Here is a 16,714-nt window from a genome sequence, read left to right on the forward strand (position 1 = left end):
ATCAGTATATCAAAATCTATCCCTGCCGTTCCCCTCTCACTCTCCCTGTGATGACAGGTTGCAACTAGTCACCACTCCGTGGGATAGGAGATTTCCCTTGAATTTCAGAGAATCATAGAAATCTACAGCACATTACAGACCCTTTGGCCCACAATGTTGTGACGACCATGTAACGGCCCAAAATGTCAACTGTACCTCTTCCTAGAGATGCTGCCTGGCCTGCTGCGTTCACCAGCAACTTTGATGTGTGTTGCTTGAATTTCCAGCATCTGCAGAATTCCTTGTGTTTTCATTGAAGATCACTGTTGGTGATATTTCATGTGTGGAGTGGAACAACTTTGGAGGTAAAACCTACTACAATTGTTATTTTGTATTGCTGTCGTGGAATCTGTGGAATATCGACGTAATTGCCTTCTCTCGACATTTAGCCTGGATTACAAATATCTCTCTCATCACCTATTCCATGGATGAACTGAACTTTCATACTTTAGCATCTCAAGTCTCTAAGCCTTGCTTCCCCCGAGCTCAATAGTTTGTGAGCTATATTTACACACCTGTATATGCATAAGTTCTGCTAACCTGTTTGATTTATCTGGTTATATATTACTGTTTTGCGTAGTTACTAATAAAAAATAGGATTAGTTAACAGCAATACCAGACTCCAGCTGTTTTCCATTTCTGCTGGTTCAACAATATCTCTTGAAAACCAAGGTCTGCTAGTTTCTATTGTTACGTACCCCGTAACTGGTTAAAGAACCAGCAGAAATGGGACACACCTGGAGTCTGGTTTTGCTGTTAACAAAATGCTATTTTATTAGTAACTATGTAATAAAGTAACATGAAACCAGATAAATTATATATGCAAATATTATGCATATATAAGTGTGGAAATATAAAAAAAAACAAGCTTCTTCAAGCTTAGGTGAGACGTGATACAGTCTTACAATGGTAGGTTAAAAAAAAAGTTCAGTTCAGATGCACAGGTTAATTAATGCGAGATGCTGGCAATCCAAAGGTGAATGTTGAGAAGGCAATTACATCGATATTCCACAGATTCCATGACAGCAATACAAAATAACAATAGTAGTAGGTTTCACCTCCGAAGTTGTTCCACTCCACACAAGAAATATCACTGACAGTGATCTTCAACGAATATCCTTTCAACACAAGTGGTACCACACCCAAATTCAGCTATGGAACATCTCAAAGTGGTGGCCACAGGGTACTCCAACAGAATCCACATATGGTTTATCACCAACAGTAGCTTATCACAAAGGGGACACTCTTCAAGGGAACCACCACCCAGGCAAGGGTCAACACACCGGTAGATTCCACAAGGTAACCCCAAACAATTTCTGATTTGATGGAGACAGAGGTGAAAGCACAGAGGAACATCTGGAGAAATTTCTGAAACGCCCGTCCGCTGCTGTCGTTACTGTGTGGTCGGGAATCTTTTGGGGGGTAGGCCTCAAAATCCTCAGCCTTGCCTGCTTTTGGTGACCGAGAAAGAGGTCGAATCGCTCGGACAGAGATGGCACTCAGTACTCGGTGTCGGAGAGCTGATAGGAGGCTTGAAGTTTTCAGATGACTCAGAGTCGGAATGTGGTCGGGTATGGCAGGGAGAGTTTTTCTTCCCTCTGCCGTCTGCGTGAGATGTGGGACATTTGAGAAAATTTGAACTTTTACTGTGCTCATGGACTTCTTCATCAAGTTATGGTATTGTTGCACTTTGGTAACTATATGTTATAATTATGTGGTTTTGTCAGTTTTTTCAGTTTTGGTTTGTCCTGAGTTTTGTGATATCACACCGGAGGAAATAATGTATCATTTCTTAATGCATGCATTACTAAATGACAATAAAAGAGGACTACGTGTCTTCATAATCTAAAAACACACGACGTGATAGCCACTTATCCATTTCCAAGACATACGAAATAACTCCAACAGTGATTTGCCACAGGCGTGTCTTTCTTCAGTGAACTACCACACCCAAACAAGGGTAACACACACGTGGTATTCACAAAGGTACTTCCCTCACCAGAGAACCCACTCCTGTGGACTAACTACGTGACAATCACACTTTTGCATTCACATGGAACTCAAACTCACCCTCATGGGCTACTTAGGGAGAGAGTCCAAACAGTGATCTCTTTGTCACTAGGTTTCTTCTGTTTCAAACCTATCTCCCCTCTCTTCTCTTCCTCCAAACTTGTTCTAGTTGCAGAAAACTTGTGAGAGTCATTTATCAATACTGAGCATTGATCTCAACTCAGCCCTTTTGGGCTACTGAAAGTTTAAACCAGCAACTGACTCACTGGTGTCTTCCATTGACCAAATCCATCTTGACTCTAACTGTGTGTGTCTGAGTGTCCTTGTATATTCAAAACAAGCTGCAGAGAAACCATAACATCGATTGTCCATCAAATAACTCCACCCTCTGTCACCATGGCAACTCACAAGCTGCTCAGTCTCTCTCTCTCTCTCTCTCTCTCTCTAAATCAGCCCAAACAGTGTCCAAAAGTCAGTGTCATTCTGTTGACGTTTTAAAGTGACAGTCCACAGAAAATATGAACCCTAGGGGTACATAACATCACTCTGTTCTTGGAATAAAATGATTAAACCTTTTATTCTGACAAGCACATACACACTTTGTACTTTCAAAATTTCACTTTGATGGTCTCCTGCTTACCAAGCACACCTTTGCCATAAAGCAGCCTGTCCCAGTCCACAGTTGCCAGATCCTAGTGTGATAATTTCCAGGTGTTGATCCATGCCCTGAACACATCCACCTGTCTGTTTCCACAGCCTCTCCACTCCCTGTTCTGTTAGTCAGGCTCCCATTCCCCCTGCAACTTTAGTTTACCACTCACCCACCCCCACCGTGCAGCACTAGGAAGCCTTACCCCTGGGATATTAGACACAATCTTGTTTTGATCCCCAAACTAACGAATCCTCTATATCACCCTTTGGCTTTCCTCTCCCAGAACAAAAAACAATCAGAGTCAGAATCAAGTCTATTATCACCGGCATGTAGCGTGAAATTTGTTAACTTAGCAGCAGCAGTTCAATCCGATACATAATATAGAAAAATAATAATAATAAAAAATAAGTAAACCTTAGTATACTTTATACAGTATACATATATTGAATAGATTAAAAATGTGCAAAAACAAAAATAATTTATATTTAAAAAGTGAAATAGTGTTCACGGGTTCAATGACCATTTTGAAGTCGGATGGCAGAGGGGAAGAAGCTGTTCCTGAATCGCTGAGTGTGAGCCTTCAGGCTCCTGTATCTCCTACCTGATGGTAACAGCCCTGGGTGCTGGAGGTCCTTAATAATCGACGCTGCCTTTCTGAGACAACACTCCTTGAAGATGTCCAGGCTACTTTGTAGGCTGGTACCCAAGATGGAGCTGACTAAATTTACAACCCTTTTCACAAACAAGGAGGTGCATAGCAGGTACAGGCAGATAGGGAAAAATGGGGTAGTTATGAAGTGCAGGAAATTCAAGTGAACATTTATGAAAGAAATACAAGAACGCATGAGGTTGTCCCAGCAGACAAGGTGAAGGAGAATCCTCAGGGATTCTGCAGATATGTTAAGAGCAAAAAGATTACAGGGAGCAAAATTGTTACTTGGAAGATTAGAATGATAATCCATACAAGGAGACAAAATAGATGGGGGAGATTTTAAATATTTGTTTTGCATCCGTATTTACACAGGAGATGGACACAGAGTCTATAGAAGTGAGGCAAAGCAACATCAACTTCATGGACCCTGTACAGATTACAGAGGTGGTGGTGTTTGCTGTTGTAAGAAACATTACCATGGATAAATCCCCAGGTCCTGACAAGATGTTCCCTAGGACCCTGCGGAAGACAAGTTTAGAAATTGTCGGGGCCCAAGAACAGATATTTAAATCATCCTTAGTGACAGGTGAGGTGCTGGAGGATTGGAGGCTAGCCAATGTTATTCCGCTGTTCAAGAAAGGCTCTAAAAATAAACTAGGGAGTAATACATCAGTAGAGGGAAAGTTATTGGAACGTATGTGCGCGAACCGGATATATAAGTATTTGGATAGATGTGGATTGATTAAGGATAGACAGCATGGCTTTGTGCATGGTCGGTCATGTCTAAGCAACCTTAAACAGTTTCTTGAGGAAGTTATCTGGAAAGTGGATGAAGACAATGCAGTGGATGTTGTCTACATGTACTGTGGCAAAGCACTTGACAAAGTCTCATATGGGAGGTTGGTCAAGAAGGTTCAGTCACTCAGCATTCAGGATGAGATAGTAAATTGGATGAGACACTGTCTTTGGGAGAAGCCAGTGTGTGGTAGCAGATGGTTGCCTGTGAGTCGTGGTGTGCCGCAGGGATCAGTGCTGGATCTGTTGTTCTTTGTCATCTGGATGTTAACATGGTTAGACACCAGGATTGGGGGTGTAGTGGACAGCGAGGAAGACTATCATGGCTTGCAGTGCGATCTGGACCAGCTGGAGAAATGGTTTCAGAAATGGAAAATGGAACTTAATGGAGACAAATGCGAGGTGTTGCTCTTTGGTAGGACCCGGGTCTTACACAGTGACTGGTCGGGCACTGAGGAGAGCTGTAGAAGAAAGGGATCTGGGAATACAGGTCTATAGTTCACTGAAAGTGGTGTCACAGTTAGATAGGGACAGAAAGAAATATTTTGGCACATTGGCTTTCATAAACCAAAGTACTGAGTACAGGAGATGGATGTTATGTTGACATAGTACAAGGCATTGGTGAGGCCTAATTTGGAGTGTTGTGTGCAGTTTTGGTCACCAACCTACAGGAAAGATGTGAAAGAGGTTGAAAGAGTTCAGAGAAAATTCACAAGGATGTTGCCAGGTCTGGAGGACTTGGGTTATAAGGAAAGATTGAGCAGGTCTGGACTTTATTCCTTGGAATGTAGAAGATTAAGGAGAGATTTGATGGAGGTATACAACAATTATGAGGGGCATAGATAGGGTAAATGCAAGCTGGCTTTTGCCACTGAGATGGGGTGGGACTACAACCAGAGTCTGTGGGTTAAGGGTGAACGGTGAGATGATAGGAGAACATGATGGGAAGCTTCTTCACACAGATGATCACCTGGGTGTGGAATGAGCAGCCAGCGTAAGTGGTTAATGCAAGCTCGATTTCAACATTTAACAGGTTCGTATCGGTACCTGGATGGTAGGGGTATGGGAGTAGAAAGTTTAAATAGCTTGGCACCAACTAGATGGGCCAAAGAGCCTGCTTCTGTGTTGTACTTTTCTATGACTATGACAGGAAACTGAAATAATACTAATATTCACTCTAATTCCTTTTAACAGCTGTGCAGACCAACCATACATCTGAGTAGGGGAATATTTACATGGCGTTAAAACTGTGGCACTTTAAATTAATAGTACATAAAAGAAAATCCCAGCTGCACGTCAACAAAGGCTATTTGCGTGAGAGTGTTTCAGTTACTGTGGGGCCAGGCACCCATGCAGCTCAGTGGGAACAGGGAATAATACCAATGGAGAGAGTTAAACTGAGCCAGGTCACAGACTGGAGATGGCAGAAATGCCCCATTCTCATAGAGACAGGAAGAGCATCAGAGAATTTGATGGTCATTCCAGATACCAGCACTGTGCCCATTTAAAAGATAATTTATCTCTCCAACTTGGCAACTAGAGGGATCAGGGGGTATGGAGGGAAGGCTGGTGCAGGGTTCTGAGTTGGATGATCAGCCATGATCATACTGAATGGCAGTGCAGGCTCGAAGGGCCGAACGGCCTACTTCTGCACCTATTTTCTATGCTTCTATGTTTCTAAAGTGATCTCAACTGAAATGTTGTCCTTCACCCATTGATGGATTTTGTAAATCTTTTTACAGGTTAAAAATGACAAGGAATTTGTCACCGGGAATCCCCAACACAACACACCTGGTTTGCTGTCTCTGTCCAGATATTTAAGAAGTGGAGCAAAGGATTCACTTGATCATCCTTCCTGCTCAGACAGTGGGGAGCGATTCACTCGGTCATCTGACTGACTGGCACGCCCGTCATTTTACACAGGGGAGAGGCCATTCACCTGCTCGGACTGTGGGAAGGGATTCACTCAGGCATCTCACCTGCTGAGACGTCAGTCAGTTCACACTGCAGAGAGGGATTTCACCTGCTCAGATTGTGGGATGAGATTCCCTCACTCTTCCACCCTACAGAGGCACCAGCGAGTTCACACTGGGGAGAGGCCGATCACCTGCTCAGACATTGGGAAGAGATTCTCTCAGCCATCTCCACCAAATGTGCATCATTGAGTTCACACTGGGGAGAGGACATTCACCTGTTGTGAATGTGGGAAGGGATTCACTCAGTCATCTAACTTTGTGACACACTACTGGGTTCACACTGGGGAGAAAGTTTCAATAAGCTGCATGCTGAATATTTGTCCATCACCATTGCTGATGCTATTTTGAGAGTGACTGTCAGTGCTGAACTCTGCAATTATTGCTGCTGCTCACCACACCCAGTTCTGCACCCTGGTCACTGGGCATGGGAGGAGTTTCTTCTGCTGCATATTCACCTTTAGTGGGACTGGAGTTTAACATTTTGGATCTGAGACAAATAAATCAGTTCTATTTTAAACTCTGTCTCCAGTACTTAGTGAATTTATAACACACCTAGTGTACAGTAGAGAGTCAACTCAGGCTGGCTGGACCCTGCCAGTGATTCTGTTCCACAACAGTCCTTTTAAATCCTCCCCTGTTGTTCCCCTCTCGCTCTCCCTGTGGTGATGGGTTCCAAACGGTCACCACCCTGTGAGTGAAGAGGTTTCCCTTGAATTTTTTGCAGACTGAAGAAGTCTTGCTGACTGCAGTTCTGTCTGAGATGTTCTTCACCCCTCTAATCTCTGGACTGAGGAAGAATGACATTGGTAGTTAACTTCCTTAATCACGACTAATTTCTACATTGTGGGTCATTTTCCCTGCTTCTAAAGGGTTGTTAGAAAACACCACTGTCCTCTAAAGACCGAAAGCAGAATGGGAAACCATTAGTTGGATGTTCAGTGGAGCAGGGTCAGAAAGCAGAGGCGGGTCTGCACAGGGCAGAGTCTGGGGGCTCTGGACGATGGTCGGGGTAAGAACGTATGATGAGGAGAAGGGAATCAGCAACAGGGCGTGGTAACGAATGACAGAGTAGCAACATTTGGAAGCTGATTGACAGAGAAAATCTTTTGTTTGTCTGACTGATGACACAAATAATACCTGTGGTGAGGTGCTCCACTGGTCGAGGGACATGTGTGTGTTGGGAATGGTTTTATCTATTGAGGGAGTTGTTCCTGTCTGTTTATCCTGAAATATTATTAATGGCCTCCTAGGTTTCTCCAGTATTTTGTGTATGTGTTGCTTGGATTTCCAGCATCTACAGATTTTCTCCTGTTTTTGGTAAAAGCAAAAGTGGGGTCATATAATATAGCAAGAATATAGTGGGAAGTTAGAGGATTGGGAAGCTTTTACATAACCAACAGGAGACAACTAAAAAAAAAAACACACAGGAGAGACAAGATGCAAAATTAAGGTAAGTGAGCCAATAATAATCAAGTATCAAAAGTTGTTCAGATATATAAAGAGTGAAAGAGAGGCAAGAGTTGATATTGTGCTGCTGGAAGGTGATGCTGGCGAGTCAGTAATAGAGCAAAGTAATAGCGGCTGAATGTAGTAAGTATTTTGTGTCAATCTTCATTCTGTAAGACACTAGCAGAATAAGTCCATAAGATGTAGGAGCAGAATTAGGCCATTCAGCCCCACCGAGTCTGCTCTGCCGTTCTATCACGGCTGATCCCGGTTCTCACTCAACCCCATGCACCTGCCTCCTCGGCATATCGTGTAATGCCGTGACTGATCAGCAAACTAACAGCTTCTGCTTTAAATGTACCCACAGACTTGGCCCCCACTGCCAGCTGTGTCAGAGAATTCCACAGATTCACTGCTCACTGACTAAATAAAATCCTCCTTAACTACTCTAAAAGGTGGCTCCTCAGTTTTGAGGCTGTGCCCTCTGTTATGGCTACACCCACCATACGAAAAGTCCTCTCCTCATCCACCCTATCCAGACCTTCCCACATTCGGTGGGTTTCAGTGAGATTTAACATGCCCCACCCGCATTTATTAAACGTGTCAGTGCAGGAGTACAGGCCCAAGGCTGGCAAATGCTTCTCATATCTTAACCCCTTCATCCCCAGAATCATCTTCTTGAACATCCTCTGGACTCTCTCCAACGACAACACACCTTTTCCGAGATATGGGTCCCAGATATTCTAAGTGCAGCCTAAGTAGTGTCTGGTAAAGTACCAGCATTATCTCCTTGCTTATATTTTCTACTTCACTTTCAATAAATGCCAGCATTGCATTTGCCTTCTTTACCACAGACTCCACCTGTAAATTAACCTTCTGGGAGTCTTGCCCGAGGACTCATATTTCCTTCTGTACTTCTGTTGTTTGAACCTTCTCCCCAATCAGATAATAGTTCACTATTGTTCCCTTTGCCAAAATGCATTATCCAATATTGTATTTCATCTGCCACCTTTTTGCCCATTCTTCAAATTTGTCTGTGCCCTGCTGCAATCACAAACTTCCTCAGCACTACCGACGCCTCCACCTATCTCTGTATCATCTGCAAACCTTGCCACAAAGCCATCAATTCCATTATCCGAATTACTGACAAACAATGTGAAAAGTAGCGGACTGAATACTGACCCCTGAAGACCACTAGTCACTGCTAGCCAACTAGAAAAGGCTCCTTTTATTCCCACTCTTGGCTGTCAGCCATTCCTCTATCCATGCCAGTATTTCTTCTGATTATTATCCTGTTAAGCAGTCTCATGTGTGACACCTTATCAGATGCCTTCTGAAAATCCAAGTGAATGATATCCACTGCCTCTCTTTGTCCATCCTGCTTATGACTTCCTCGAAGAACTCTAACAGATTTGTCAAGCAAGATTTCCCTGTAAGGAGCTATCCTGCCTTTGACTTAATTTATCTTTAGTCTCCGAATTCTGTTATGTCCCCGTAACGGGTTAAAGAACCAGCAGCAATGCAAAAACACCTGGAGTCTGGTATTGCTTTTAACTAATGCTACTTCTATTAGTGTGGGCACGTGGCCAAGTGGTTAAGGCATTGGACTAGCGACCTGAAGGTCACGAGTTCGAGCCCCAGCCGAGGCAGCATGTTGTGTCATTGAGCAAGGCACTTAATCACATAGAGCTCTGTGACGACACTGGTGCCAAGCTGTATGGGTGCTAATGCCCTTCCCTTGGACAACATCGGTGTTGTGAAAAGGGGAGACTTGCAGCATTGGCAACTGTCAGTCTTTCATACAACCTTGCCCAGGCCTGCGCCCTGGAGAGTGAAGACTTTCCAGGCGCAGATCCATGGTCTTGCAAGACTAATGGATGCCTTATATATATACACACACACACACATATATATATATATATATATATATATTATTATTAGTAACTACGCAAAATAGTAATATCAGTAATATATAACCAGATAAATCAAACAGGTTAGCAAAGTCATGCATATATAAGTGTGGGAATATATAAAAGCCAAGCTTAGTAACTACGCAAAATAGTAATATCAGTAATATATAACCAGATAAATCAAACAGGTTAGCAAAGTCATGCATATATAAGTGTGGGAATATATAAAAGCCAAGCTTCTTCCAGCTTAGGAGGTAATTGGGTACAGCCTTATGATGGAATGTAAGATAGTTCAGTTCAATGTCAGGTTAATTAATGCAAGATGTTTGTGAGAATGTTGTGAGAAGGCAATTATGTCGATATACCACAGATTCCAGGACAACAATACAAGATAACAATAGTAATAGGTTTTATCTCCGAAGTTGTTCCACTCCACACACGAAGTATCACCGTCAGTGATCTTCAACAAATATCCTTTCAACGAAAGTGGTACCACACCCGGATTCAGCTACGGGTCATCCCAAAGTGGTGGCCACAGGATACTGAAACAGAATCCGCGTATGGATTATCACCAACAGTAGCTTATCACAAAGGGAACTCTGTTCTGGGGAACCACCACCCAGGCAAGGGTCGACACACCAGTAGATTCCACAAGGTTGCCCCAAACACACAATGTGATAGCCACTTATCCAGTTCCACGACATATGAAATAACTCCAACAGTGATTTGCCACAGGGGTGTCTTTCTCCAGTGAACTACCACACCCAGACAAGGGTAACACACAAGTGGTATTCACAAAGGTTTCCCCCTCACCAGAGAACCCACTCTTGTGGATTAACTACGTGACAGTCACAACTTCATATTCGAATGGAACTCAAACTCATCCTCATGGCCTACTTAGAGAGCGAGAGAGAGTCCAAACAGAGACCTCTTTGTCACTAGGTTTCTTCTGTTTCAAACCTTCCTCTACTCTCCGCCGCGGTTTTTTCTGTTATGTACCCTCAGGGTGCCTTTTTGCCGTGGACTGTCACTTTAAGGCACAAGAGAGAACTGAGACTAACTTTTGGATTTCTGCTGAGAGAGAGGGGGCGGAACTGCCTTTCAGCTCCTGTTTACACTTTTACAACGACACCGACTACTGCTGTCAGCTTGTGGGTTGCCATGGAAACAGAGAGAGAGAGAGAGAGAGAGAGAGAGAGAGAGAGAGAGAGAGAGAGAGAGAGAGCAGCTCGTCGGTTGCCATGGTGACCAAGGGCGGTGTTACTTGATGGACAGCTACTGTTCAGTCTGCTGAGGTAAATAGCAACACACATCAAAGTTGCTGGTGAATGCAGCAGGCCAGGCAGCATCTCTAGGAAGAGGTACAGTCGACGTTTCAGGCCGAGACCCTTCGTCAGGACTAACTCAGGACTTACAGTAAACCTTGCACTTGTGCGTCGCATTAGACAAAAATGTAACGGAAGAATATATATTTTAATTTTTATTCCCTCCCCTTTTTTCTCCCTCTGTCCCTCTCACTATAACTCCTTACCTGCTCTCCACCCTCCAGGCTCCCCTCCCCCACTTTTCTTTCTTTCTCCCCAGGCTTCCCATCCCATAATACTATCTCTTCTCCAGCCTTGTAACCGTTTTCCCAATTAATTTTCCAGCTCTTAGCTCTATCCCTTCAGCCCACAATGTTGGGGCGCCCATGTGTCCTACTCTAGAATTTGCCTGGAATTTCCCTAGTTCATAGCGCTCTACTTTTTCTGAGCTCTATGTACTTATCTAAGAGGCTCTTAAAAGACCCTATTGTATCTGCTTCCACCACCACCGCCGGCAGTGCATTACACAGACACACCACTCTCTGCGTGACAAACTTACCGCTGACAACCCCTCGATATCTATTTCGAAGCACCTTAAAACTATGCGCCCTTGTGTTAGCCATTTCAGCCTTGAGAAAAAGCCTCTGGCTATCCACACGATCAATGCCTCTCATCATCTTATACACCTCTATCAGGTCACCTCTCATCCTCCGTCACTCCAAGGAGAAAAGGCCAAGTACACTAAAACTATTTTCATTCGGCACGCTCTCCAGTCAAGGCAATGACCTTGTAAATCTCCTCTGCACTCTCTCTATTGTATCCACATTCTTCCTGCAGTGAATCTCGAACCCTCCCGACCACTGTTTTTTGCCCCTAAAGCCCCCTCGGGACACGTAACCGCCCAGAATGCGAATCACTGCCTAATGGTGATGGTTTTTTTCATATTTCTGGACTGATCTTTCATTTCTGTTCAGTGGTGTGTATTTCTTAACAGAATAGCACATGGCCATGCTGAGTGTTGATTGCCGTTTTCCTTGATGAAAATATATCCTTAAGGAGGGGGAGAGAGGAGTGAGAGAGAGGATAGCGGAACCACAGAAAGACAGGATGAGTGGTGGTAGAGGAAGATTGGGAGACTAGGGAGGGAGAGAGAGACTTGGGGAGAGAGCGACTAGGTCAGCGGCAGAGACTGAGGAGAGATGGGAGTGGAGAGGCGGAGGTGAGAAACAGGGATAGGAGAGAGGTGGGACGACAGGGAGGGAAGAGAACAGCGGGAAATGAGGTGGACGTGAGTGAGAAATGAACGGGGAGCAAGAGACGGGGAAAAAGAGGCGTGGGAGAAAGAGAGTGACGAAGGAGAGGGGGAAGGAATAGTGGAGGGAGAGGAAGGGGGGAGTTAAACTGGGATAGAAACCAGGGATGGAGACGGGGAGGATAGATGAGGGAAAGAGGTTTGACATCTCTCTTGGTGAGAGAGCCACCAGGAATCGATAAGGGCCGCTCATTTTAACTGGAGGTGAATGGAAATTTCAGAAATTCTACATCTTCCATATAACTTGTTTTGGGATCAGTGATGTGTCTATCTATCTATCTAGCTGAGTATACAATCTTTGGGGTTTTTTGCCCCCAGGGTGTGAAGGACACTTGGCTGGGTATATTTAAGGTGGAGATAAGTAATCATTTCAGATAGCTGGGGGAATGGGCACAGGAGAATAGAGCAGCCACGATCATTAGATTCAGCAGGAGAATTCCTCCTCATGTTCTAAATTGAGGTCCCTCTATTCTGAAGGTGGTCCCCCTGATCCTGGACTCTGCACTGTAGGAAACATCCTCTCCTCATCCACTCTGTTTGTGTCCTCTGGTCCTAGACTCGCCCATCATAGGAAATATCCTCTCCACATCCACTCTATCTGTGTCATCTGGTCCTAGACTCCCCCACTACAGGAAACATCCTCTCCACATCCACTCTGTCTGTGTCCTCTGGTCCTAGACTCCCCCACTACAGGAAACATCCTCTCCACATCCACTCTATCTGTGTCCTCTGGTCCTAGACTCCCCCATCATAGGAAACATCCTCTCCACATCCACTCTATCTGTGTCCTATGGTCCTAGACTCCCCCACTACAGGAAACATCCTCTCCACATCCACTCTATCTGTGTCCTCTGGTCCTAGACTCCCCCATCATAGGAAACATCCTCTCCATATCCACTCTGTCTGTGTCCTCTGGTCCGAGACTCCCCCACTATAGGAAACATCCTCTCCACATCCACTCTATCTGTGTCCTCTGGTCCTAGACTCCCCCACTATAGGAAACATCCTCTCCACATCCACTCTATCTGTGTCCTCTGGTCCTAGACTCCCCCACTACAGGAAACATCCTCTCCACATCCACTCTGTTTGTGTCCTCTGGTCCTAGACTCCCCCATCATAGGAAACATCCTCTCCACATCCACTCTATCTGTGTCCTCTGGTCCTAGACTCCCCCATCATAGGAAACATCCTCTCCACATCCACTCTATCTGTGTCCTCTGGTCCTCGACTCCCCCATCATAGGAAACATCCTCTCCACATCCACTCTATCTGTGTCCTCTGGTCCTAGACTCCCCCACTACAGGAAACATCCTCTCCACATCCACTCTATCTGTGTCCTCTGGTCCTAGACTCCCCCATCATAGGAAACATCCTCTCCACATCCACTCTATCTGTGTCCTCTGGTCCTAGACTCCCCCACTACAGGAAACATCCTCTCCATATCCACTCTGTCTGTGTCCTCTGGTCCGAGACTCCCCCACTATAGGAAACATCCTCTCCACATCCACTCTATCTGTGTCCTCTGGTCCTAGACTCCCCCACTATAGGAAACATCCTCTCCACATCCACTCTATCTGTGTCCTCTGGTCCTAGACTCCCCCACTACAGGAAACATCCTCTCCACATCCACTCTGTTTGTGTCCTCTGGTCCTAGACTCCCCCATCATAGGAAACATCCTCTCCACATCCACTCTATCTGTGTCCTCTGGTCCTAGACTCCCCCATCATAGGAAACATCCTCTCCACATCCATTCTGTCTGTGTCCTCTGGTCCTAGACTCCCCCATCATAGGAAACATCCTCTCCATATCCACTCTGTCTGTGTCCTCTGGTCCGAGACTCCCCCACCATAGGAAACATCCTCTCCACATCCACTCTATCTGTGTCCTCTGGTCCTAGACTCCCCCATCATAGGAAACATCCTCTCCACATCCACTCTATCTGTGTCCTCTGGTCCTAGACTCCCCCACTACAGGAAACATCCTCTCCACATCCACTCTATCTGTGTCCTCTGGTCCTAGACTCCCCCATCATAGGAAACATCCTCTCCACATCCATTCTGTCTGTGTCCTCTGGTCCTAGACTCCCCCATCATAGGAAACATCCTCTCCATATCCACTCTGTCTGTGTCCTCTGGTCCGAGACTCCCCCACCATAGGAAACATCCTCTCCACATCCACTCTATCTGTGTCCTCTGGTCCTAGACTCCCCCACTATAGGAAACATCCTCTCCACATCCACTCTATCTGTGTCCTCTGGTCCTAGACTCCCCCACTACAGGAAACATCCTCTCCACATCCACTCTGTTTGTGTCCTCTGGTCCTAGACTCCCCCATCATAGGAAACCCTCTCCACATCCACTCTATCTGTGTCCTCTGGTCCTAGACTCCCCCATCATAGGAAACATCCTCTCCACATCCACTCTATCTGTGTCCTCTGGTCCTAGACTCCCCCATCATAGGAAACATCCTCTCCACATCCACTCTATCTGTGTCCTCTGGTCCTAGACTCCCCCATCATAGGAAACATCCTCTCCACATCCACTCTATCTGTGTCCTCTGGTCCTAGACTCCCCCACTACAGGAAACATCCTCTCCACATCCACTCTATCTGTGTCCTCTGGTCCTAGACTCCCCCATCATAGGAAATATCCTCTCCACATCCACTCTATCTGTGTCCTCTGGTCCTAGACTCCCCCACCATAGGAAACATCCTCTCCATATCCATTCTGTCTCTGCTTTTCAATATTCGAGAACCACCCCCCAGCCCCCCCACCCCACCTCATTAAACTCCAGCGGGAACAGGCCCAGAGACATCAAATGCTCCTCGTGCTTTAACCCTGTCAGTCCTGGAATCATTCGCATGAACGTCCTCTGGACTCCCTTCAATTCCAACACATCTGTTCTGAGATAAGGGGATTCTACCGTTGGTGTCTCCTTCCAATCAACTTTGGTGAGCTCCTCTCTCGTGAATCTGCAGTTCATCTTACCCCACTAATCATGATGAATCTTTTTGTAGCTTTGCCTCTCAAACTGCAGGGTGAATTCTATCATATTGAGATGACTGACTCCTCAGTGTTCCCTTACCTTATGCTCCCAAATCAAATTTGTTTCATTGCACAACACCCAAACCAGAATTACATTTTCCATCGTGGCACAACCACAGGCTGTCCTAAAAAGCCATTTCATTGGTATTCTCCAAATTTCGTCTCAAGAACAAACACCAGCCTGATTTCCACAATCTACCTCCACCCTCCCAGCTCATGGACAGCTTGTGCCGTGACCATCAGGGAGGAGACTACATAGCATGAACATCAGGACTACCAACTCTGAAACACCTAATTTCCCCAAGCAATAACGCTGATCAACAACTCCACCCACTGATACACCCTTCCATACCGCTAAACCGCGAGTTTATCATTTCCTGTCAGTCCTCTTATGGACAGGCATCCTGTGCCTCGTGTCACTTTATGGACATACAATCCATATGCAGTGTATAAGCTGTGGATATATATTTTTATTATTGTGTTTTATTTTGCTGCACCGGAGCCAGAGTAATAATTATTTTGATCTAATTTACACTTGTTTGCTGGAAATAACATTAAACAACCTCGAATCTTGAATAAACATTTCCTTATATATTGGAGACTGACCTGTTAGATACTATTATGAGTATGAACCCTTCGACGAAGGGTTTTATTGAAATAATTTATGACTTATTATTACAATGGGATAAGCGTCCTTTATCTAAGATTAAACAGGATTGGGAAAAAGAACACAATTTGACTTTTATGATGGACGATTGGACGCGAATTTTGAAGTTGGTTAACTCTTCTTCGATTTGTGCAAGTCATTCATTGATTCAATTTAATATTGTACATCATTACCATTTGACGAAGGAGAGACTCTCTGAAATATTTTCTAATCTTGATTGTTATTGTGACAGATGTAAATCTGAGATAGTTACACTGACACATATGCTTTGGTCTTGTTATATATTAGAACAGTTCTGGAAGTCAGTTTTTTCAACAATTTCTAAAGCACTTAAAATTAATCTACAACGTAATAAATTAATTGTGCTTTTCGGAGTAATTCCTCAAAATAGTCATGGTATCTCTGTGCCTGACCAACATGTTATTGCATTTGTTACATTGATAGCTAGGAGGGCCATTTTGTTGAAGTGGAAGGATACATCAGCTCCCACTTTGTCACAATGGTTCTCTCAAGTGATGCTCTGTCTTAGTTTGGAGAAAATTAGAAGTCGAACCTTTGAATCTTTATTTGATTTTGAGAAAAGGTGGGGCTCATTTTCTCGTTATTATCATTTGAGCTGATTGATAGATTTTCTCCACGGTCAAATTGTAAATTTTCTGGTATATTTTTCTTTCTTGCTGGCGGTTTGATGTTTATTTTTAGAAACTTTTTGTATGACGCATGGCTCCGGGTTGTACACCTAATGGGTTCCCCCCCCACACTTTTTCTGCTTAGTAGTGCTTTTTTATTATAACGTTTTGTTTTCAATCTTTAAAATAATGTCTTTTTTCTTTGAGACATTGTAAGTGTTGTTACTTCGATGTACTGGTGTTATTTCTTTTGTATAATATAACAATAAAAAGATTT

At 44.4% G+C, this 16,714-nt stretch overlaps 1 protein-coding gene across 1 annotated transcript in view; it reads right to left on the reverse strand.

Moving 5' to 3' along the window:
* Positions 1-16,714, reverse strand: part of LOC140206779 (uncharacterized) — a 48,392-nt gene that overhangs the window by 24,134 nt on the left and 7,544 nt on the right. The gene's annotated exons all lie outside the window — the stretch shown is intronic.

Source organism: Mobula birostris, chromosome 13 (genome assembly GCF_030028105.1).
Source record: "Mobula birostris isolate sMobBir1 chromosome 13, sMobBir1.hap1, whole genome shotgun sequence".
Lineage (NCBI taxonomy): Eukaryota > Metazoa > Chordata > Chondrichthyes > Myliobatiformes > Myliobatidae > Mobula > Mobula birostris.